This window comes from Staurois parvus, unplaced genomic scaffold, assembly GCF_062004578.1.
Source record: "Staurois parvus isolate SC_StPar_1 unplaced genomic scaffold, SC_StPar_1.0 ptg000017l, whole genome shotgun sequence".
In the NCBI taxonomy this organism is placed as follows: Eukaryota; Metazoa; Chordata; class Amphibia; order Anura; family Ranidae; genus Staurois; species Staurois parvus.
This window is the reverse complement of record NW_028317813.1, coordinates 3,935,363-3,960,894: the sequence shown is the minus strand read 5'-3', so window position 1 is coordinate 3,960,894 and position 25,532 is coordinate 3,935,363.

Here is a 25,532-nt window from a genome sequence, read left to right as displayed (position 1 = left end):
TATGGGCCGGCTGGTTGTACTGAAATTGATTAATTTTAGTACAACTAAACTGTTTGGTTTTTTCGTACAATTACAGCTATAGCCGGCAGCAGTAATCATTTTATTCTGATGGCAGGGAGATATCTTACAGTCAAAACACAATAGCTCAGCAAGAGGGATTTCCCCATCAACAGGGACTGTGTTAATGGGGGAATTGAACAATTTTCTTTGCTTCAACTGGTGGCTGAAGGAAATAAAATTACTTAATGTATGGCCAGTCTAACCTTAGGAGTAGCCAAGCAAACAAATGCACAGAAAAAAAAGATTAAATCAAAGTACATTTTCCAACCTGATAAAGGAACGTTCACTGCACACAACCTTATTTACTGCCTGGCTAACTGTGTAGGCCTGACAGGTCTGGCAAACAGAGATGAACAATAGCTGCACATTCTGGCTTAGCTTTATTTAGTACCAGGTTAACTGTCAGACTGCGCTGCATAGAATTCAAGATACACAGTCTGCCAGGCATTAAATAAAGATGTGTGCAGTGAAAGTTCTGTGATCAGGGGAGATTTACTTTAGTTCAACACTTTATTTGGTGCATTTGTGCATCTTCTTTTAGAAGCAGAGGTAGAAAGGAGCTGCTGGAGCTCCCAGTGTGCTCCTGCCTGCCTCTATCCACAGCACCAACAGTGGCCCAGCCCTAGGAGTTCAGCGGCTGGCACAGTGTTTGGGGTGGAGGTGTGAGGGGAATGTTGACTTTGGGGGGGCATAGCCCCCCCAGCACCCCCCTATATCTGGCCATGGTTGTACAGTTGCTGGATAATATGTAAGCAGCTTGGTTAGGCTGTAATAAAAGAGGGAGGGACAAGGCAGGCTTTATCTTGCAATAAACTTTATAGTGTATTTTCTGAGAGACAATAACTTCAAATATTGTAATGTAGCAGGAAAGCATATAAGCAGCTCAATTAGGCTGCAATATAATAGATAAAAAGAAAGAAAGGCAAATTTATCTTGTTTGAGAAACAATAGTTGCAAATATTGTACAGTGGCTAGACAACATGTAAGCAGCTTGGTTGGGTCCAGCTGCAGAACTATTATGTAGCATCTTTACACTGCCAAAGGTTGGGGTGCTGGCGGTGAAGAGGAGGGAGCCTTCAAAGAGAAAATGTAACCCTTTTAAATCCTCCACCTCTTCACCAGCAGCACCCCAATCCTTCAGAACTTTTCACCTCTCAAACAGTGGGCCATGGATGGTCTGCCACCTCATCATCCACCACTCATAAATCACTAGAGCCCACATATTAGTAAGCTCCAGCTGCTGGAATGTCACTGCCTCTTGTGCTCCCCTGCTTGATATCCCCTCTCTCTATGATCATGGCACTATCTTACTCAACCTCAATGTCTGAGGAGGAATGATCAAAATCATCCTCTTGTAGCAACTACCTGTAAGTGATCGTATGAATAAATAATTGCCACAATTTCTCATTGGTAGTTTGCGAGGCTGTGGTGGGATTAGCAGATGATGAGGAGTAAGAGAGCACATTAGTACCGCTTGCAGACAAATGGCTGCTATGTGCTTAGGAATGGAAGGGGAAGGCACTGTCAGGCTACTCAATTATCTTCTGCAAGTAGTATAGCTGTAAATCATGACCATCTTAATTAGAAACAGTACCATATTGTGGCCAGTAGAATTTCTCAAGAATGGGCAAATGCTTGTCACATTCCTCCAATTATTATTTTATAAATAGACCCCCATAAGTCATTAGTATGCTTACTTTGTATTACTAGGATCGTCTTTTCAAATCCAACCAAATACACCATCTGCCTAAAATTTGTATAATATACTGTTGTTTGTGTAAGTTTTTATCTACATGTCTCCTTCATATCAACCCTGGCTGGCTGTACTGTGTGTATACATATCTGCCTGCGATTAGAATATACTCATTTTGTTACAGTGTTAGTCCAGTGTTCTCTGTAAACATCTGTAGAACAAGTGTCAGCAGTATAAATTAATTCGATTAATTCGATAAATATAGCTGTCAAATAAATCATACTGGATAAAAGCAATACCAATTGTATGCAAACTGACATAATAAACATTACCTTTTATGCTGCTGCTCTGATTCTCTCAGATCACGCAGTAATAACATAACACAAGCTTATTTTAAATAATTCATATCTTCAAACTGTGAACATTCTTGTATTTCAAAATTGCAAGGTTCATTACCTTATTAATTACAATTTACAATGTCCACCTTCTGAAGTGAATAAAATATGCTCTGTAGTAAATTCCAAATATCCCACGTAACCATGTCCTCAGGCTGCTTCTGGAAGAATCTTTAGTCTGATAGTTTTTCATGGCTGACCTCATTCTTGCGCCTCTCCACTGAAAAGGAAATCTAAAAATCACAGACCCCATTAAAAGTAGAGATAACACTACTGAGCACACAGCATGGAGCATATGGCAGCAGTTTCACCACTTTCCAATTTTATTTACGCTTAAAATAAAATGTAAAACTTCCTGGGCATAGTATGTCCATGGGATAATGATTTTTAATGTAATGGATAGTTCTGCAAAGGATTTAACCCTGCAGGGAGTGTGGACTTGGATAACCATAGCTCCTTTTGTAATTTTCTAATGAGTCTTTTCAGTGGTGTGCATTTCAGTGCTCTGATGGCACTGTTGATAAGCAAGTACCACATGTAGGACACATTCACAAATGACTCATCCATTGCTGCATTTTCCTGCCTGATGTGCTCAAAATAGCTGCTTGAGGGATAAAATAATACATTTGGTTAATGACAAATAAATGTCACAAAAAGGTAATTCTTTCAGGGTGTCACAGGGGAAAAAGCTATTTAAAGCGGTAAGCAGCAACTGTTCATTCAAATGAAGTAAGATGACCATTATTTTACTGTTGTATAAATAGAGGTTATGCAGTGTCCTTGGATAATAGAATACTCTCTGGGCTTTTGAAAAGGAAGGAGTACAATGATAAAATAAAAAAGATAAGGTTTTGAATAAAGTGTGTGATATGACGTTTGTGAAAATCCAGATTTCTTCATAATGATTTTGTTCTTTTTCTTTATTTTAACCCTCGCTAGTAAAGTGTTACTAAACCCACAACAGTAAAATCAGTCTGTATATGCAATAAAGCATGCTTGTTATACTCACTGTGGAACCTAAGGGGTTAATCCCCTGCATTGTGTAAAAAGGCTGTTTGATCCTTTCATCTCTGCCCCTCCTCTTATTGAAATGACCACCTGATACAGACTGAACCCCTGGTCATATGCACATGATCAATTTGGTGTGTATTACTAGAGGGTTTTTCTTTTCTTGGGAGGGTGCATGTGATCAGCATAGGGCCAATCAGCACTGTCCAGACAGAGGGTCAGGGGTTTCACATCTTTCTAGAGCAGAAAGAAAACTTCTCCTACAAGCTTTAACCTCTTCCCATCCGGCCTATGCCGATAAACGGCTGGACAGGAGTGCTGCCAATGCTGGTGGATGTTTCTAAACATCTCCCCATATCCATTGCCTGTGCAAGCTCCCTGGGAGCGAGCGGCACCGCGATCAGTGCCCGCTGTGTCCTCCAGATACAACAGAACACAGATCACTGTACGGGACCTCTGTGTGAGGTCCTGATTCGTGTGATCACTGATTGGCCAATCATTGATCACATGAATAGTAGTAAACAAGATGTCACTTCCTAACATCATTGCTTACTACTTGTGAAATCTGTGAATAATCACAGAGGTCACATGATACAAGGCTATTCGCAACAGCCTTGTACCATATGACAAGCTGTGACCAATTACAGCTCACACAGTATTTCTCAATGGCTACAGGTGTGCAGCCAGAGAAGGAGAAATGATTGCTTTTACAGCCTTTATGGGTGTAAAAGCAATCAGTGTAAAAAAAGAAAAAAATCTTCATCACCCCCCAAAAGTAGTACAGTGTCACTATGGTTACACTGTACTGCTAGGTGACAATATGTTAAAAAAAACATAAATAATATAAAAAAAAATAAAAATGTAAAAAATTTTTTTATTCAACTAAAAAGATAGATGAATACATTTTGACCAAGATTTATGAAGAAAGATTATATATTTGCAAAATGTTTTAAGAAAAAAACTTATTTTCAAAACTTTTTGGAATATAGCAAAAAAATAAAAATCCCAGTGGTGAATAAATACCACCAAAATAAAGTTTTATCTGTCTCAAAAAAATTCATATAGGTACAGTGTTGGATGACCGTGCAATTATCATTCAAATTGTGAAAGCACTTAAAGCTGAAAATTTGCCTGGATGGGAAGGGGGTGGAAATGTTCGGACTTGAAGTGGTTAACCAGTGCTCTGCTGAAGTCACAAGACTGATGTAACTGCTGATGAGAAAAGGTATTTATCAGTTTATATTTACTAATATAATTGCATTTCCATGTTGTGTGTACTGCGAGAGACCAGATATAGTGATTGCAGAGTCCTGGGTTTAGTATCACACTAACATTTGAGGTTATATGAAGTCTCTAGACAATAGCAGTCAAACCAAGATGAGGACATGTGACCCACTCTGATTGCAGTTGTTCCAGGACCTGGTAAGGTCAACAGTGCTAACAATGACAATGTCCTACCATCTGTAATGTCACTCATATGCAGTGCTGCTAGCCCATCTCCCCAAATTACAATATTATAACGAAAACCTATGCTATGGATCATTTATAATTACATATGGACATGGGGCAGTCCTCTTTGCTATTACATGTGCCATGTTAAAGAGGTTGTATAGCAGTATTTAAATAATTAATTGATAACGGTTTGGGCAAATAAATAAATAAATATATAAAACGTAAAAATGTAAATTTTTTAAATCAGGTAAATAATTAATATTGCATATTCATATTTTGTATCTTCTTTTTGGGTCAACAGGCGGAATCTTAGGCCCCTTTTCACACCTTCAAGATTCATTACTTTTTGCTGAATCAAGTCTGTTTAGGGATTTCCCATTAGGCAGTAAACAGCGGCGTCCTCAGGATGCGGGTGGCCCCACAGACCCATTTTTGGAAAAGGTGCATGAGCTACTTTGGTGTGATTGCAGCACAATCTGGACCCCATAGACTTCAATGGAAATGCATCAAAAACACATGAAGATTGCATGTACATGCTTTTTGGTGTATTTTTGCCAGTGTCTTTTCTTGGCTATTAGGAACCAACACTCACCATCATCCTAACAACCAGTAACTCATCTCTGCTGTCAGCTGGGGATTTCTGGCTGAAAACAGAAAGTAAACATGGGCAGCACAGTAGCTAAATGGTTAGCACTTTCACCTGGCAGCACTAGGGTTGTTGGTTTGAATCCCAACCACGGCACCACCTGCCTGGAATTTGCATGTTCTCCCTGTGGGTTTCCTCCAGGTACTCCCATACTCTAAAGACATGAGACTGAGGTGAATGTGCTATACATGTAAAGCACTGCATAAATTGATGGCACTATATAAGTACCTGAAATAAATAATTAAAATAAATAAATCAATAAACATAGAAGCCAAGACAGTGAAAAAAAAACAGCCTGGGTCCACCCACAATTCATATCAATCCTTTTGGGTCGGTATGGATTTTAAGGGTGACTCCAATGCCAAAAAACAAATAGCGTGATGTCCCCTTCAAAATCCATACCAGACCCTTATCTAAGCAAGCAGCCCAGCAGGCCTGGAAAGAGGTGGGATGAGTGTGCACCCCCACTCCGAACCATTCCAGGCCACATGCTCTCAACATGGGGAGGAAAGCACCTTGTACTCATCTCTTCAGGACAACCTTAGCCCAGCGGTTTGGGGGATCTATAGGCAAGGGGCTTATTGTGATGCCATTGACCAAATTGGACATTTCCATACAGTATATGGTTAAAGTCATCATGCCACTTTGTTTACTTCAGCAGCAAGGACTCAGAGATGTCATTTGGCAGGAGGGAAGTGACAAGTTTTCTTTTTCATGTGGGTAGTCAGCTGTCCTTCATCAAGATTGACGTGGACCTGCATTGCTGGATGACGTGATAGATCATCGATCTACAAAGAGTGTTTTTTAAACATTTTTTAAAAATAAAGGGCTTGTCAAAAACTGTGTTTGTATATTTATTTTTCTTGGCTTTTTTTGTGAATGAGTAGGAGTACTATGTACCCCATAGTCTTTCACATGGGAGGCTGGTATCTGGGGGCCCGCTTATTGTTAAAGGGGGCCTCCAGATTGTGATAAGCCCCCCTATCCACAGACCCTCACAACCACCAGGACAGGTTTGTAGGGAAGAGGCCCTTGTCCTCATCAACAGGGGCTTTGCTGGGGGGTCTCCTCTTTGCAAAGTACCCTCCCAGGGCATGTGGCCCAGTATGATTTAGGAGGGGGGAGGGCGCATGCTTGTCCCTCCCTCTTTCCTGACATGCTGGGTTGCATGCTCAGAAAAAGGTTTGGTATAGATTCTGAGGGGGGGGGGGGCAATTGTTTTTTGGCATGGAGTCCCCATGGGGTCCCTCTTAAAATCCATACAAATCCAAGGGGCCTGGTAGGAGGGCCCTAATAGGATTGTGTTCAACCCTCTGTTTGAACAGAAAGAAACTCTACATATATACTCAGCTTAAGGCTGCAGCTTGTGTCTGTTACTGCCTGGTCTTTTCTGTCTTTTTTATAATGCTCGACATCTTCAATGTGGGCACCCGGCTGTGACAGCTTGCGACAGGTGAGGGGCAATGAGACAGGAGGATCGCAGTGGGACAGGTGAGGGGCAGTGTTACAGGAGGAGCGCAGAGGGACAGGTAGGGGGCAGCGTGACAAGGGGCATGGGACAGTATCGGGGCAGCAGGACAGGAGGAGTGCAGTGGGACAAATGAGGGGCAATGGGACAGGAGGAACGCAGAGGGACAAGTGAGGGGCAGTGGGACAGGAGGATCGCAGAGGGACATGTATGGGGCAGCGTGACAGGGGGGCATGGGACAGGATCAAGGCAGCGGGACAGGAGAAGTGCAGTGGGACAAGAGAAGTTCAGAAGGATAGGTGAGGGGCAGTGGGACAGGAGGAGCTCAGAGGGACAGGTGGGGGGCAGCATGACAGGGGGCATAGGACAGGATCGGGGCAGCGGGACAGGAGGAGCGCAAAGGGACAGGTGAGGGGCAGTGGGAAAGGAGGACCGCAGAGGGACAGGTGAGGGGCAGTGGGACAGGAGGAGCATAGAGGGACAGGTGGGTGGCAGCGTGACGGGGGGGGCATGGGACAGAATCGGGGCAGCGGGACAGGAGTAGCGCAGTGGGACAGGTGAGGGGCAGTGGGACAGGAGGAGTGCAGAGGGACAGATGAGGGGCAGTGGGACAGGAGGAGCGCAGTGGGACAGGTGAGGGGCAGTGGGACAGGAGAAGGAGCACAGAGGGACAGGAGGCGCGCAGAAGGATAGGGGAGGGGCAGTGGGACAGGAGGAGGGCGGAGTGATAGGTGGGGGCAGCATGACAGGGGGCATGGGACAGGATCGGGGCAGCGGGACAGGAGGAGCGCAGAGGGACAGGTGGGGGGCAGTGGGGACAGATGGGGGGTAGTGGGACAATGTAGGGGACAGGAGGGGGGAAGTGGAACAAGTGGGGGGCAGTGTATCGGGGGGACAGTGAGACAGGAGTGGGGAAGCACCAGTCCTCCAAGCACTCCAGATGGTGACCCCTCCAGATGGTGTCAGCATCACTCCAGGACAGGTGCCTGTGTCCCTTCTTCCACAGGATCTCCGGCGGCAGCTGCAAAAGAGCGGGCTGGCTCCTCCACCCTGGCCTCGTCCTCTTCTTCTTCCTCCTTCGCTGGCACCTTCTGGCCATCCTGCACATCCCGGCACGCTGACAGCAGGCCCCGGCCCTCACGCGCTCCAAGTGCACACCGGGGATCCGCCCACCACTCCGCTCTCCTCTGCAGCCGGTCCCTTGGCCCTGGTGACCCTCCTTGTGTACCAGCTGTACCCTCAGCCATGGCGGCCCTGCCGCTGACACACACAGTCTCACCTCTGCCTGGGGGGCATGCTGCCCCCTGTAAACTGCCGCCCTAGGCAAACGCCTTGTTTGCCTCGCGGCAGATATGCCCCTGGCTAGGTTATTCTGTGAGTCATATACTGGGAGTTGTCCTGTCACACAAGTCCATCTGTACCTTGAACAGTTGATGTGAAAACTAGGTGCTTGCAGTACTTGCACTCCAGTGCATGCATCACCAGCTGACAATGAGATATTCTACCGACGTTCTGTTCTGCCCCTGTACCTGCTCTCTAATATTGTTGAACTGTGCTCACATTTCTTTTCCTTCTTTTTGCTAAAATGATATTATACGTGTTATTAGGTTCTTTTGCGTCATGAGTTCTCATAACCTCTCAGTACGGCCAAATGTTCCATGCTACCTGAGTCAGAGTAGTGACTCCTCACAGTGGCTCATCCCTTATCCAATGTCTTTGTTTAAGGTGCAATTAAGAGCCAGTTTTGTGATGATAATGCAGGCTGGGCACCTGAAAAGGCTGTGTGAAAGGGCAAGGTTTCCAAGTTGTTCAGAATTCCTAAGTCAGCCATGACAGTGTGTAACAATGGGAGACACATAACAGCAGTGATTCCCATTAACATCTTCCCAGGAAGACATCAGCTACAATCAACAAACGTTTAGCTGCATTCCAAACACCAGTATCAGTACATTGATAGGATTAGCAGAATCTAATGCACATATCTGTCTTCAAGCTCTCATAAAACTATCGAGCCATCAGTATGTGAAGAGAACATATGGCATTGCTCCAAGCCAGGAAACAAAAGAAGATTAACCCATCGAGGGAGCCGGCATCCCAGTGTGCCACCAGAAGCACTGGTGGGTGGGGCAAAATGCGTCAGATGGCATGGGTGGAGTGACAGCTGAGGCCATCCTGTACACCTATTCAGACTCCTTAGGCTGGTTGAGCGGCGTCTGTATCCCTACATATCAAGCTATCAGGCTTGAGTAACTAGAAGCTTAACAGGCATCCCTCTTTCTAACAGCATCAAATTTTCATCCATCTGTAAGTAGCTTGGCTGGAATAGGCAAATATACATTGCTGTCTATCTTTTCTGATAGAATCAAAACCTCAGTTTATTTCATAACTCCTGAGATAACAGTACAGCCAGGAATATTGCATATTTACCTATATCAACCAATTAGCAGCATTGTAAGCCCAATCTCCACTATACTAGAAGGTACTGGAGGCAAATTGGGCATATCTCTCCTAGCTGAAATAGCCATCCGATACCAATCATATTTGGATTAATTTAAAAGGTAATTTCATGCTGGAGAATAATATACAAGTTATAAGACTGTAAATTGTAGGCATTTAAATATATTAATACCTATAGAAAACTGTGTCTGTGAGAGGGCAGCTGTATGGTCATAAACTTGTAACATCCCATTGGCCACTTTTCAGACCTCTTGATTGGTCAGATCATTTTTGACAACACCAGGGGCGGACTGACAACTCATGGGGTCCCCAGGCAATAGAGGATCATGGGGCCCCTGTGTCCTTGCCCAAACTCAAAAAAGCCTATGAAAAACGTACCAGGGGCATCTCATGGGGCCCCCTACTGACCCCGGGCCCTCGGGTAGTGCCCGAGTTTCCAAATGGTCAGTCCGCCGCTGGTCAACACCCTCCTCATGGACAAGAAAGGAGGAACTGCATCAGCAGTTTGTTGCTCTCTTTTTACCATCAAAACAAGAAACATCAGCCAAAAGAGCCACTGATCCATCTTATGCTTGTTGATTGGACTCTGCTGAATGCACAGAACCAGGCGTTGTTAAAGATTCTTACCCAGTTGTAGTGTCTCTTTGTTCATTTATGGAACCCTTTGTATGACAATATTTTGTTTGCACTGTTTTACCTTTCCTAATATTAAATAAAATTGTGAAAATTGTCTCTAATGCACTAATGCAGAAATTATAAAAACCCTGTCTCTTTGAAGAGCCATACTATATGGTAAATCTCTGGGTATACCTGTTTGTGGTGACAATATGTATTACAGATGTTTGTTAAAGGTCATTTATGTATTGTGAATCATTGATAGGCCAAACCCTACCTGGTGGCAGTGTGATAAGTTTAAACCCAGTGACAATCACTCTCAGTCTGCTGACACTTAGATTGTAGTCCTGTGAGTTGGAACATCTTTTGTGCAGACTGAGGCTGAGTGGCATTGTCACATATCAGTGACAGCGTGGTGTGAGTTTGACCAGCCATTTATCATAAGTTGGTGAAGGTGGCCAGGCTCTGACACCGCATACGTCACAAGTTTGGTCTAAAAGCAGATTATCACTGTTGTACTTTTTTAGCTAACCCACAGGGAGAGATTTACTAAAACCGGTGCACACAAAATCTGCTGCAGTTGTGCATAGTAATCAACAATCAACTATTCTAAGCTTGTTCAATTAATCTTTGACAATAAAACCTAGAAGCTGATTGATCACTAAGCATAGCTGCACCAGATTTTGTGTGCACCGGTTTTAGCAAATCTTCCCTGCAGTGTTCTGAAAATCTTTTGTCAAACTTCAGTCATCTTTGCCGATCCTGGGTTGAACTGAACCCAGGCTGAACTGAACCCTAGCAAGTTCACCTCATTCGTAGATCTGAGCATAACTATACTGCCAGTGGACTAGAGGAGATGCATTGTTGTGATGTATACATCCAATTTACGTTTTTTTTTTTTTTTTTAAAAGAAGCTTTATTGGGTTTTATTGTACACACAAAATAACCAACGATGAGGTTTTTCAGTATTCATAGCGTGGCAACATGCCAAAACAGATGAATAAATTCCAGGATAACAATTTACTCATAAACATATTACAGAAGCCCCGAAAGAATCCGAGAGGGAATGGAGAAGTTTGGAATGAAGAGTATCTATGGGAAAATATAGCACATGTAATATGTCAGGGTACAGGGGCTTGAAGTTAAAGTATGCAGGATTTCGAAAAATCACATATATATATATAAACGTACGTAAAGCAAAAGAATAAGCGACTTGAGCGATGTTAACCATTTGTCATATCGACCGATAGGGAGGTCATCGTGCATGAGATTAAAAAAAGGAAAAAGACAGTAAAAATATAGGATAGAGATAAAGCAGTAGGGACATAAGACCAGGGAGTTGGAAAAGCCAGCATATAAAGAATATGCCAAAAGGGAAAGAAAAAAAAAGGAGAACTGGAGTACAAGAAGTTATGTACCAAAAGTCTGAGGCCAGAGGACCATGAAAACAAGCCAGGATAAAGAGATTAGGATAAAAAAGTAATAGATTGATAAAGTAATAAGATAGTAAAGTATAATGAGATATTAAAGTATAGTGAGAAGCAGCGCATCAGTATGTATAAAGAAGTGCTAGTAGGGGACCACTTCATATAGGTCCGCCAGGAAAATGAGAGAGAGATTAAAAAGCCAGATTGGCGAAGTGGGAGTGGAGCAAAGCGAGAACAAAAGAGATTTCTGAGAGATACACAGCATTTATAATGTTACAATCATTTGACCCCTTGAACAATAGAAACACCATGCATCAGGAATACCCTGGAAGCTAGCTTAAATCTAGCTTAGAGAACCATGAGAAGGGTGCTGGGGCTCAGGACTTGGGAGAGCTTTTGAAACATATTGACCCCACTTGCGGTTGAACTTTTCCACTCCTGTTGAAGAAGGAGCTATATGCAGACCAAGCCGATCCAATCGAAGTAGAAAGTTGAGTTCCAATTTGACGTCTGAGATGGTAGGTGGACAGTTGGAGACCCATTTTTTCAAAATAGACCTTCTCGCCGCCATCAAGCAAATGGATAGCCAAGGTTTGGTTGCTCTGAACAAAGCAAGATTGCAGTGTGAGGCAGCAGACACTGATATTTCCAGATTGCCAAAGAGAAGAAGCAGCGGGTCCCTAGGTAACTGGAGAGTAGTGACGAAAAGCACAAAGTTCAAAAGTTGGTTCCAAAAGATACAGACCCGTGGACAATTCCAGAATCTGTGATGAAGTGACGGTTTATATGAACCACAGAGCGGGCATGTAGAGATCAATGAGTCTGCTCGGGAGTACAGGCAAGGCATATATGCATGGTGCATAATTTTGAATTGCTGCTCCCTCCAAAATTCGTTCGTATTGAACGCACAGGTAGTATTGAAACCTGTGAGCAATTGCTCCGCGGTGAAGGCATTGTCAAAGTCTCGTATCCACGTTTTGATGGAAGTATAAGAATCCAGCGGTTTTGCATAGTGCATAGATAGTTGACCATAGATATTGGATATGTTGTATTTTTGATTCCTTACAAGGACTTCTATCATAGTAGAACAAAAGCGAGAAGACTTATTTTGTACTATGGAATTCACATAATTCCTAACTTGCAAAATATACAAAAAATGATGGGAAGGTAAGTCAAACGCGCTGAGAATTTGTTGGAACGGAAGGGGGGATCCTGATGCTGAGTCATACAACTGACTTACAAATCTAAGACCCTGGTCATACCACTTTTCATAAGCTGCATACTGTTGAGAGATAGAAAAGGAAGGATTGTGATGGATAGGAAGATATCGAGACAGCCAGGGAGAAACTCCTAGTCTACGTCTGACCTCCCTCCATGTGAAGAGGGTGTCCCGTATGAGTGGATTGTGTTGAAGATGTGGAGGAAGTGAGGCAGAATTAGAATGTAGGAGGGCCGACAGATCATATGGGCTCACCATGGCAGATTCGAGTCGGTAATTAGAAAACACGGACGAACGGGAGATCCAATCTACACACACCCGTAAAATACAAGATAGATTGTAAAGCCTAATGTTAGGAAGGCCCAGACCGCCCTCACATCTAGGAAGAAACAACTTATGTATAGCTATTCGCGGACGGCGCCCCCTCCATAAGAAACTAGAAATCGCTTTATTCAGCCTGACTATATCCGTATGTTTGAGCAGGAGAGGAATAGTTTGAAGAGGATACAGAAGCTTCGGAAAACTCGTCATCTTGAAGAGATGGACTCTACCCATACAGTTGCAAGAAAAAGTATGTGAACCCCTTGGGATTACGTGGAGTTTTGCATGAATTGGGCATAAAATGTGCTCTGAACGTCATCTAAGTCACAACAATAGAAGAACACAGTCTGCTGAACATAATACTACACAAATATTAGATGTTGCCATGGTTTAATTGCACATAACATGTAAACATTCACAGTGCAGGGAGGAAAAAGTATGTGAACCTTTGGACTTAATAACTGGTTGACCCTCCTTTGGCAGCAATAACCTCAACCAAACATTTCCTGTAGTTGCAGATCAGACCTGCACAATGATCTGGAGTAATTTTGGACCACTCCTCTTCACAAAACTGTTTCAGTGTAGCAATATTCTTGGGATGTCTGGTGTGAATCGCTCTTTTAAGGTCATGCCACAGCATTTCAATCGGGTTGAGGTCAGGACTCTGACTAGGCCACTCCAGAAGGCGTATTCTGTGCTGTTGCAGCCATTGTCTTGTTGAATTACTTGTATGCTTTGGGTCGTTGTCCTGTTGCATCACCCATCCTCTGCGGAGCTTCAGTTGGCGGACAGATGCTCGTACGTTTTCCTGCAAAATGTCTCGATAAACTCTGGAATTCATTTTCCCATCAATGACAACAATCCGTCCAGGCCCTGAGGCAACAAAGCAACCCCAAACCATGATGCTCCCTCCGCCATGTTTTACAGTGAGGATGAGGTTTTGATGTTGGTGTGCTGTGCCTTTTTTTCTCCACACATAGTGTTGTGTGTTCTTCCCAAACAACTCAATCTTGGTTTCATCTGTCCACAGTATATTTTGCCAGTAGTGCTGTGGAACATCCAGCTGCTCTTTTGCAAACTTCAAACGTGCTGCAATATTCTTTTTGGACAGCAATGGCTTCCTCCGTGGTGTCCTCCCATGTACTCCATTCTTGTTTAATGTTTTCCTTATTGTAGATGTGTCAACAAAAATGTTAGCATGTGCCAGAGATTTCTGTAGGTCTTTAGCTGACACTCTGGGATTCTTCTTTATCTCATGCAGCATTCTGCGCTGTGCTCTTGCAGTCATTTTTACAGGACGATGACGCCTAGGGAGAGTAGCAACAGTGCTAAACTTTCTCCATTTGTAAATAGTCTGTCTTACCATGGACACATGAACATCAAGGCTTTTGGAGATACTTTTGTAACCCTTTCCAGCTTCATGCAAGTCATCAATTCTTGATCGTAGGTCTTCTGAGAGCTCTTTTCTGCGAGGCATAGTTCACATCAGACAGTGCTTATTGAAACCAGTAAACCCAAAACAGGTGTGTGTTTTTTAAAGGCAGGACAGCTGTCAGCAACACATCCAATATCACACTGATTGGAGTCAAGGTTGGCTCACTCCTGTCTCCAATTAGCTCTGGGAGAAGTCTTTAAGCTAGGGCCTCACATACTTTTTCCTCCCTGCACTGTGAATGTTTACATGTTATGTGCAATTAAACCATGGCAACATCTAATGATTGTGTAGTATTATGTTCAGCAGACTGTGTTCTTCTATTGTTGTGACTTAGATGACGTTCAGAGCACATTTGATGCCCAATTCATGCAAAACTCCACGTAATCCCAAAGGGTTCACATACTTTTTCTTGCAACTGTAAGTGATAATGGCAGTTCTTTCCACATTTCCAATTCCCCTAAAATTTTTTGAATTACTGGTGAATAGTTCAGAGAATAAAGGGACGAGGCCAATTTCCCAATTTTAATACCTAGATAAGTGATATGGTTCGTATTAATTTTAAAGAGTGAGTCGCCAGCCCACTCAGGGAGTCGAGCGTGATACAACGGCAGAACCTCACTTTTCGCAAAATTAATACGGAGGCCCGAGCAGCATCGAAAATCTGCAAAAACGGATTGAATGTACGGTAAGTCTAGAGTCGGGTTGGAGGTGAATATTAGTATGTCGTCCGCAAATAAAGCTAGACGAAGATCCTGTTGGGCAATTTGAATGCCATGGAGTCGTGATTGAAACAGCAGGAAGCGGGCTAAGGGTTCTAAAGCTAAGTTGAAAAGCAGGGGGGACAATGGGCAGCCTTGTCTTGTACCCTTATGTAATGGAATGGGATTGGATATTTTCCCCGCCGCCACTACTTGCGCCGTCGGGGCAGAATACATAGCCTGAATTAAACGCGTGAACGGTCCGGAAAAGCCAAATTTAGTGAGGACCGAATAAAGCCATTGAAAACTTACATTGTCAAACGCTTTTTCAGCGTCGAGGGAAACAATCGCTAGATCCTGTAATGGGTTATGTTTAGCCTGATGTAAAACTGTGAGCACTTTGCGAATATTTGAGGTGGCCGAGCGCCCCTTTATAAAGCCAGCTTGAGAAGGATGAATAAGGGTGGGCAAAATGGTGGCCAAACGATTGGCCACTATTTTGGAGAGAATCTTTGCATCTAGATTAAGGAGAGAAATCGGTCGATAAGAACCAGGGTCCGAGGGGTCCTTGCCTTTTTTGGCTATTAATTTAATGTGGGCCTGCGAAGCTGAAGGCAGATATACCCCGCTCTCCTGAATAGACTGGTATACCAGCTGTAGAGTAGGAGAGAGAGTTTTATTCATAAGTTTATAAAATTCAAAAGTGTACCCGTCCGGGCCTGGAGCTTTACCATTGGCTAAGGAACTAATAGCTAAACAAATATCCGCCTGCGATATCGGGGCATTTAAAGATTGCAGTGCTATTGGATCAATTTGTGGTAGATGTACGCTGTCAAGAAAGGAGTGTGCCCGTGCCTGGTCTATAGGGTCCGGCCCATATAAATTTGCGTAAAAACTTTCCAGAATAGATATAATCTCTTCCGATGATTGTTTAAGTATCCCCTGAGAATCCTTTAAAGAGGTGAATTGTGTGGGGGTAAAAGGCTTCCTACACATGCGCGCCAAAAATTTTCCTGGTTTGTTACCAAACCTGTGATACTGTAGGTCAAGGTATGAGTGATGAAGTGTTTCCTGTGCTGCCGCCCAAGTGTTGAACTGGTTCTTAGCGTCCGCCCAAGCTGTCCTATTGTCCTGCGTATTTGAGTCCGTCATCCTGCGCTGAGTCAGTCTAAGAAGGTTACTAGCCTCCGTGAAATGGTGCAGAATTCTTTTTTTATATGCGGACGTAAAAGCAATAATTTTACCGCGTAATACCGCCTTCCCCGTATCCCAAAATAAATTTGGATTAGAAACATGAGCCGCATTAGTAGATTGGAAATCTGCCCAGGTGTCTTGTAGCTGCCGGGAAAGCTCCTGATTATTTGCCAAAAACGAGGGGAAACGCCATATCCTAGGGTGCGGTGTAGGATCTAAAAAATTTATCATGATAGAAATTGGAGAGTGATCCGATATGGCTATGTCATGTATAGTAGATGATACAACATGTTGCAACGTTGTGGGGTTGCAAAAAATATAATCGATTCGAGATAAAGAGTGGTGAACGGGAGAATAGAAAGTATAATCTCTACCATCTGGGTGAGTCAAGCGCCATATATCAGTAAATTGCATAGCTTCAACAAAATTGCCAAGTAAAGTGGGCGTTGGACGGGGAGGCTGAGTAGAGCGAGAGTCTCGGTCAACACTCTGCGATTTATCCTCCTGCTCCTGCATAACAGAATTAAAATCACCTCCTATGACAAGCGGCTTGTGGATATAGGGTGCCAGCCGTGAAGACAGGCCCTGAAAAACCTGCCTCGTCGGGGAGTTAGGAGCATATATATTGGCAAGGACCAACTCTTGGGGTCCTATTTTGACATGCGCTGTTATGAAACGGCCTTCGGCATCTGCGTCCACAGAGACCATTTCAGGATTAAGTCTCTTGTGAATAAGAATAAGTACTCCTGCTTTATTATTAAGGGAGGAGGAGCCGAAGACGTGACCCACCCAGAGTTTTCGCATACGAACAAAGTCAGGCTTTGTAAGATGAGTCTCTTGGAGTAGAGCTATATCCGCGCGTAAGCGCCGCAAATGTCTTAGTACTGCCATGCGCTTGTGAGGGGATCTGAGGCCCTTAACATTCCAGGAAAAAATACGTGTCATTCTAGCTGGGATAAGGTATGTGATAAGAAGATACGGGACTTACCAATTAGAGATGTATAAACAATTAGCGCTGCTTCATTAGGCGGACGTGGGTGGTGTAAATCTGGTCTCAGAGGACGACGGAGATCTCCAAAGAAAAGAAGGTGAAATTGGAGAGAAAAAAGAGGAGAGAAAGCGAAGACAAGAGCAGGGGCCCTAGCAGAGCCCAACAAAAATACCAAATATATAATATACCACAACAGTATAAAGGACTTCACGTCATTCCGCATGCTGTATCCACCAACATCAGCGTGACCGGGAGTAGCAGTGAGAGGAACCTGCCCCAGGGACCAAGTTATAATTGCTAAGGATACGTGAGGGCATCCCTCAAATGAACTCCCGAGACAGCGGCTCCAGCACCCCTCCCCCGCAGCACCGCTGATGTATGGAGCAAGGCAAATGCAGGCAGGAAGAAGTAAAATTCAGGCATATATGTAAATAAAACATGACATTGAAGTAGGCGACAATGCAAAGGCCTTGTGCCAAACAAATAATACATAGAACATCTAGCGCTGAACAATCGAACAGACTCAGACTGTAGAACGTGTGAGCTGTCAGTCAGTATCCAAAAAAAAAAAAAAAAAATACCATTCAAAAATAAGAATACCAATAGAAAGCTCTTTCATCAGAGCCAATCGAATCAAGAGAAAAGCTTGAAGCTTTAATGTAGAGACCAATGGCCTCCTAGACCTTCAAGGCGGACGAGCTTTAGAGGACGATGGAATGATGCGTTGACGTTTAGGTGGGTCTTTGCGGGGACTGCGTTGATCTCTGGGCCCAAAATTTCTACCCGCTGGCTGTGATGCCGGATCCCCTTCGGCTAGGTGATCTCGGATATATTGGTGGGCTTCTTCAGGATGGACAAAAGATTTAGAGACCCCCGATGGTGCAGTGAACCGTAACGTGGCCGGATACGCCAATGTGAACTTTATTCCTTTCTGATAAAGAGTGCCACATACTTGTTGGAATGCTTTCCGTTTACGCGACACTTCCTGCGAGTAGTCCGCAAATAGCAGTAATTTGTGACCCTCAATCTGCAAAGAGCGTGAGTTACGGAAAGAGGTGAGAATCGCCACGCGGTCAGCATAATTGAGATAGCGGACAATCACTGAGCGAGGCGTTCGGCGCTCGGTAGACGGGGGCCCCAGGCGGTGAGCTCTCTCGACCTGGCAGGAGGAGGATAGGCCTAATGCCGCCGGGATCCGTGTTGAGCATAAATCGGGGAGAGATCCAGTATTAAAAGATTCTGGAAGACCTACAATGCGTAGGTTATTCCTACGTGATCGATTTTCCAAATCTTCGATTTTATCCAAAATACTTTGCTGTATACTATTGGATTGTGATGTACCCGCTTGCATGGAATGGACTTCATCTTCTAAATCAGATAAACGCTGCTCAGCCTCAGTCAATCGTTTAGAATGATCACATAAATCCTTTCTCAGCTGTTCCATGCCCATTGTGACAGCTCTATCTACAGCCTGAGTGATATTAGGGAGCAATATAGAGGACACTGCCTGTGCTATCATATTATACTGCTCATTGAGGCAGTCAGTGCCTAAAGGGAGTGGAGAGGCAGTGAGGAGGTTGGAGGGAGATTCCATTATACCTGCTCCCACAGTGTGATGTCGCTCCTTGCCTGTGTCCATAGCGTGACAGGCATCGTCGGCCATCTTGGCTGCAGGAGGGGGAGAGCCGCACCCCTCCGCTCTAGCCGCCGACTCGTGGCTGGACTGCGCCGGCAGAAGGTACCGCTCCATGCTGGGGCCACTGCCAGAAGGTAAGGGACACCCGAGGGCTGTAGAGCGGGGACCCGGAGGCAGATAGCGGGATTTGTATAGCCGGGATCCCGGGAGCCGCGGGTCCCGCGTTTACAGCATCCGGCGCCGGAACCGGAAGTCCCAATTTACGTTTTAAAGATATCCACTCCTAGTAATACCTATACTTTAGCTGCTAAAGAGGAGCTCAATAGTTACAAGAAAAAAACTGTCTACAACAGCTGGAAAAGGTAAAATTCATTGACTGGACCTTGTGCAACCTTCTCTATCCCATGTAAGCTACAACCTGCATGTATGGACTACGGAGGATACATAAGGAAGCAGCTTGATGTTTGTGGTTTTTGTGAAATTTGATTTTTTGGAATATATCCACTCAAGTTTACCAGACTCAACTCATTATATGCTTTATATGACAACACACTTTATTTAATTGGATTATATTTCATTAACAAACAGTGCAATATGATGTCCTTGTTGAAAAGCAATGTGAATATCACCTAAGGGAACACACGTGAAAGAGCTTTATAGTGGCTTTAATCTTTTTGGTAGATAACAAGGATAACAGATAAAATTACTAATTTTCTGCAACAAGGCATATGACACAGTAATTAATATGCAATCCCACACGTACATGTCTTAACTGCTAATTATCTTTAGATGAAACAATAGTGTGATCTGACAGGCAATGCAACATAAAAAGTGTGTTGAAAGAAGGCTGAAAATGGGGAAAACGTAAACTTGGAAAGGATACTTTATATATTTAATGCTATTGGAATAAACTAGGTCTCTAAAATATGAACCTCTCTAAAGAAAAGACAACAGACATGGGAAAATGAACATAAATAAACTGTTAAATCCAAAGTTAGTAAACTGCAAGTTACAGTTACTTCCTGTCTCCTTATTACCTAATGCTGTTACAGGTTCGGCCTTGTCAGACAATAACAATAATTTAAACTACTTTGAAGAAAATCACGCATCCTATTGTTCCTGCAATAATGACCTTCTCTTTCTTATTTCTAGCAGGATTCCTGTCACAGCAAATACTCCAGTACACAAAGCCAGGTGAATGGACCAGAAGATTGCAGAGCCTGGTTCAAATATATGGAACTCTACAAGGGAAAACTAGACGGTTAATCCTGCAAGAAGACCTTAGAGAAAACTTCATCAGCAGAAATCAAAGAGTGGGAGAATCCATTCTGCAAAATGCACTGAAGCTGCAAGATATAAAATCAGAGACATGCTGTATGGAAAGGGGTGGAGTACCACAGCTCAGCTGGGGCGATGCAGACAGATGACTGAAGAAACATTTTGTAGACACACTGCTGTCCAACAAGGTCCATGAAATCATGCAAAAGAAAGGTACAAATATCCTCAATTTGAAGTTCCACAAACTTTTAGATGTAGCCATAGTATATCAGGAACAGACGTGTGCAGGCTTGGATGCACTCGTAGGTGGCACCTGCAACTGAACAGAAGGCTCCAGAGGTGTTGTCCACCTGATATAAGGCATGGCTCAGTTCCAGACAGAGTTATCCACATTTAGGCACAGACAGGAATACTTCTCTAAGGAACAAGAAAGACAAGAAAGAAGAGAAGGCAAACATTGCATTGGAGCTGGCCAAGGAGAACAAGGTCACCATCCCAGTTCTTGGGCTATCGAATTGGGCATCTCCTGAGAGATTGCCCAACCATACTCAGTAACAGCCGCTAGCCTTGAACACCCCACTGCAAAGAGTAAAACAAATGACTTCCCATCCAAGAACCAAAAATGTGGATGAAGAAGCTGAAGAAATGTAAATCTCTTGACAGAAGGACAGCCTAAGATTAGGCCTCAAGTAAGCCTCATCCATGCACTGATAAGTACAAATGAGCAGAGACACAGAAAGAGGATCCAGTGGTTGGCCCCCTAATAGAGGCAATATGGTTACAATGATGGCCTAGAGAAAGATCAAAGCTACTACCAGAAACCAAGAAACTGCTAAGTGGGTGGTCCCCTCTCATTGTAAGGGATAATATACTGTACCACAGAATAATGTTTCCTCATGACTCGTCAGTGACTTAGTAGGCCATTCTGTCAAGGGCCTGTGACAGAGAGAGTCCACATGCAAAAAGAACGCTGGGATGTCTACAAAATGTTCACTTGGTTCAAGGGAGAAGCCATGTGTGGGGGTCAGTTCCAGCTAGTTGAACAAGTCCACTGACACTGTGGGATCTGTTCAGTGTCAAACGGTGCAGAGGCTGGAATTCCAGCTCTGACTTGGCCTATGTCTGCCCCATTACAAGTACCTACCATCAACTTTCTTACACCTATTGTCAGAAGATAGAAACCATCATGTTCTATTCACAACTTTACCAAGTTTGCGGTGGTAGTGCTGACTTGCAACCAAACTGCAATCACTTCTGTCTCCCTTATGGCTGTCTGCAGAAAATACATTCGGACCAGGGCCTCTGGTTTGAAAGCAAGTTCTTCCAAAGATGGTGCCACTCATATTAGGAAGTCACTCATGACTCTGCACCACCCATGAGGCAATGGGGCATGTCAGAGGTTCAATCGTACCCTGATACAACTACTGAGAGGATTAGTTTATGAAGAAAGGAAATGGATCCATTATTTAGCTGAAGTAGTCTAAAAATACAACCGTATCGTACATTCCATGTTTTGTTAGGGGCAGACTCTCTGGGGGCCCAAAGACCTATGGGCAATAGTGCCCAAAAAAACACTTTGGCTTCCTGATTCAAGAATGGAAACAATTATTTGAAGTTCAACAATTGGTCAAAGACTGGTCTAGGGTTGAGCAAGGAGAGTTTGAAGTATCAGACTTTGACCTTTAATTTGAAGAAAGATTGCTAGTCTGATATAAAGGTGCACACCAGTAAGGAAAATGGCAAACACTGTGGGAAAATTAACTGGAGTTGTCCTACAACAGCCTATTCCAGATGTGCCGGTCTATGATATCCAGAGATAATAAAAAATAAACCAAGAAAAACTTAGACGTCTACCCTGTAAACTCCCCTGCTGTCATTTCTATACCTGTTTGCAAAATAAAAGTAAAATTACTATGCTAGAATTTAATTGTAACTAAAAATATATTATTACAATGGTTACTTTAAAAAAATACCCAGATCTGCATCGTGCAGCCCTGTTCATTTACCTTAAGGCAAGTAATATCCTCTATAATGCACACAATAAAGCATTTGTCAGTGTTTTACCTAAACTAGGCAAAGACCCTACTAATGTGGCCAACTATAGACTGATTATTTTAATCAATTGCAATCTTAAATTCTAATAAAAGCTTTAATTATGCAAATATATGCCTTTTAATAACAATTATTACACATTGACCAAACAAGCTCATACATAACAGACAGTTAATAACATTAATTTAAAAGCTAAAACCTTCACTATACTTAATAAAAATGTTGACTTCCAATGATCCTTTATATCTATACTATACAGTTAATCTTCTTCAAACCAGACACTATTACAGTGCAACTACTTCCCCCCTTTTCAAACATATTGGCACACCTCAAGAGGTGGTCCACATCTCTCACCTAGTGGTGGTCCAAATGAATGTCTTGGCCAGATTAATATTGGCCAGATTAATCTTTTTAGGACACTTCCTATTTCAGTACCCAGATAGTAATTCAAAGCAAAAAAAAATATTCTCTCTGTTGGGCAATCATAGACCATGCATTTAAAAAAAAACTATTTACTCCCGAGGCCCTGAGTTCCTAATTTACTTGCCTACAACCATGTTGCACAAATAGCACAACTTGCACAGACCACTACCAGGGGACCTCAACCCCAATGGGTTCATATGGAAGCTCTGTCATGTTCCCCATTGGCAATAGAATCCTAGATATGGTTCCCAAATAGGCTGCGACCCCCTCATCTTGTGTGCTATGCTTTAGTATTCGCTTTCAGTGTGGGTCAGGTATAGAGCTAGAAAGGCACTGAGTTTCAACGTGGCCACAATCCTTCCATTTCTGGGAGCATAAAATCCTATTATGTACTGGAGATTCTTAACAGGAGAGGAAGTTTGTAGTCAATACTACTTTAAAAAAAGGACACAAACACCTACCATTGGAGATATTCTGCTACAATCAGAAGAACACAAACTCCACCATTGGAGATCATCTGATACAATCAGATTGCCTCCTATATACTGACCAAACTTAAAGAGGCCACATGACCCTTAGCCACAACATTATTTGTCTTGCCATTCAGGGGCTGTGGCCAGACAGATGTCCCAATTTAGGTTGCTTTTGAATTCAGATCTTCAACCTTATTTATACAGTGCAATCCAAACAACTCACCCAAGCTCTACTGCTATATTGGTAAAATGTGAGAGGAGGACTGGTGCTCAGGCTGGAACGCTCACTGGAACTCTCACTGAAGAATATGTAAACATAACACGATCACTTCTTCATGAACAGTCTTTATTATAACAACACAGACATAATATGAACCATAAAGCTGACGCGTTTTGTCCAAAGCCTTCCTCAAAGCATATCGAAGTATGGTATGACATGCAGAAATGCATCAGTTTAATGGATCATATCATGTCCATGTTGTACTAATAAAGACTGTTTATGAAGATGTGATCGTGTTTCCGGCAATATCTTTACTTATTTATACAATGACCAAAATTAATTTACTGAAACTAACAGAAACCATTTTACTCTACAAAATTTGATAGGGAATTCCCTAAATAACCAAAAAAAGTGAAAAAATTAAAAAAAAAACTCCAAGGGATTCATGGATACAATACTACTCGGACACCTGTGATTTGGGATTTGAGGTCCTTATTGCTCCACTTCTTTCTTTTTCTATCTTAAATCCTATTATTCCCTCTAACTAGTAGCTCCTCACTGGTTCCTTTTCCTTCTACCTTCTTCATTCTACTCAGCCACTTGCTTATTATGTTTAATTGACCTAGTTGGGCTCCTGGGGGTTTTCTGACCCTACATTTTGTCTGGAACTTTTTATATCACCTAGACTTCCAATAGCTAGCACAGATCAACGAATGTTGATATGACAAAGTGATCTGTGATTAAGCAGGAGCACAGGTCTTGTTGACATTTACCTCCAACAGTGTCAGGTGCAATTTTGTAAGGTATTGTGCCTGATTGTTTGGTTCTGTAAGAAAATTTTCTACCTAAAGAAAACTAGTAAAGAGTCTGAAATATAAAAATATATAATTACTACAGAACATAAAAATGTGAACTGTTCAGTATCTAGCCCCAAGTTATTTTTGATGAGAACACAGACCTGTACATGGTAGATTATTGATAGGTACAGAGATGGCATTTTACACAGAATGTTTTTCTCATTCACCTTTTCATTGAATAAAGCTGAGTTGTGTGTGTTAAATTAGCACTGTCTGTGCTGCCTACAGTTACCCAACACGTTCTTCTTGACAATTGATATTTTAAAGATGTAAAGGGCAATGCCTGGAACTATTCTCCTCCTTGTTAGGGGGTCCTGGACATCTTGTTTAATTTTGTTTATGATGATTTTAATGTCTAATAAAATCATTACTTTTTAACATGATAGTTTGGTCTCTCACTGTGCCTAAAATGTCTGCCAGTTTGGCAGTACAATTTTTGTCTGGCATTTCTTTCGATATTTTAAAGCTGAACAAGCAAATATAAATAATTCCATCTGCTTATGTATTAATTAACAATGCTAAACTTCATTTTAAATACAGCTAGTATAAGCACCTAGTCTCTGTCTTTATTATAGATCCCTGTGTTATTTTTTAGGAATCAGTCTGGGAAAGGGAGTGGTAGCACTGTAAACCAATCAGGATCTATCACAATCACTTTAGTGTTCTTTTAACACTTAGAGATTGCTGACATTAGACGAGAACAGATGAATGATGTCATAATTTGTTGCTGAATGAGCAGGCCAGGGTGGGTCCCTAACTAAACTATATTGCCTACTAAAGTAGAAAAAAAATTAGGTTAGGCACCTGGCTTGATTGCCCCAATCTCAGGAATTAGTAAACAACATTTGTTGACCTTTCACTTTTAGCAGTGCATTTAGTTTGCCTCAAATTTAACTTTTTAAGCATATTATATCACAGATTTTACCATAATAGCTTATACCATAAAGGCTTATGAATAGTATGATCTAATTGCTTACTATGGGCAGCAAAGACAGCGTGAGACACTCCTTCCTTAAAACACTATAATAAATAAATGCTGTCTGCTCTTGCATTGAGTATCACAATGCTTCAGCCAACAGCTGTTCACGATTTTCTCTGGGCACAGAGAACTTAAGTCCTCACGGAAAAACATATTTGTAATAAAAAAATGTATACAATTGATTTTATTAACCTCGATCTTTCACAAATCTTTTCTTGACTCTTCTAAAAATAAATCTTGGCAAAAACATTTTAAAAATCAAAGTCAAAACCTTAAAATATCTGACATGATTGCTCCAGAAATGCAAGCAATGCCAAATGCTATTTCAATACATTTCTTATTAAAGAAATTTAAAAACAGTAAATATCATCCAAACATATTGTAAATATTTTTACTACCAAGCTAATTAATCCTGTTGGGGCACATCAGGCATTGTGAGCCAGCAAACTGTGACATATGAACATTCAAGTAGCAAGGAACGATGCCAGGGAATTGTGGCCTGCAGTGGACATATGGGACCAGATGCACTAAACTC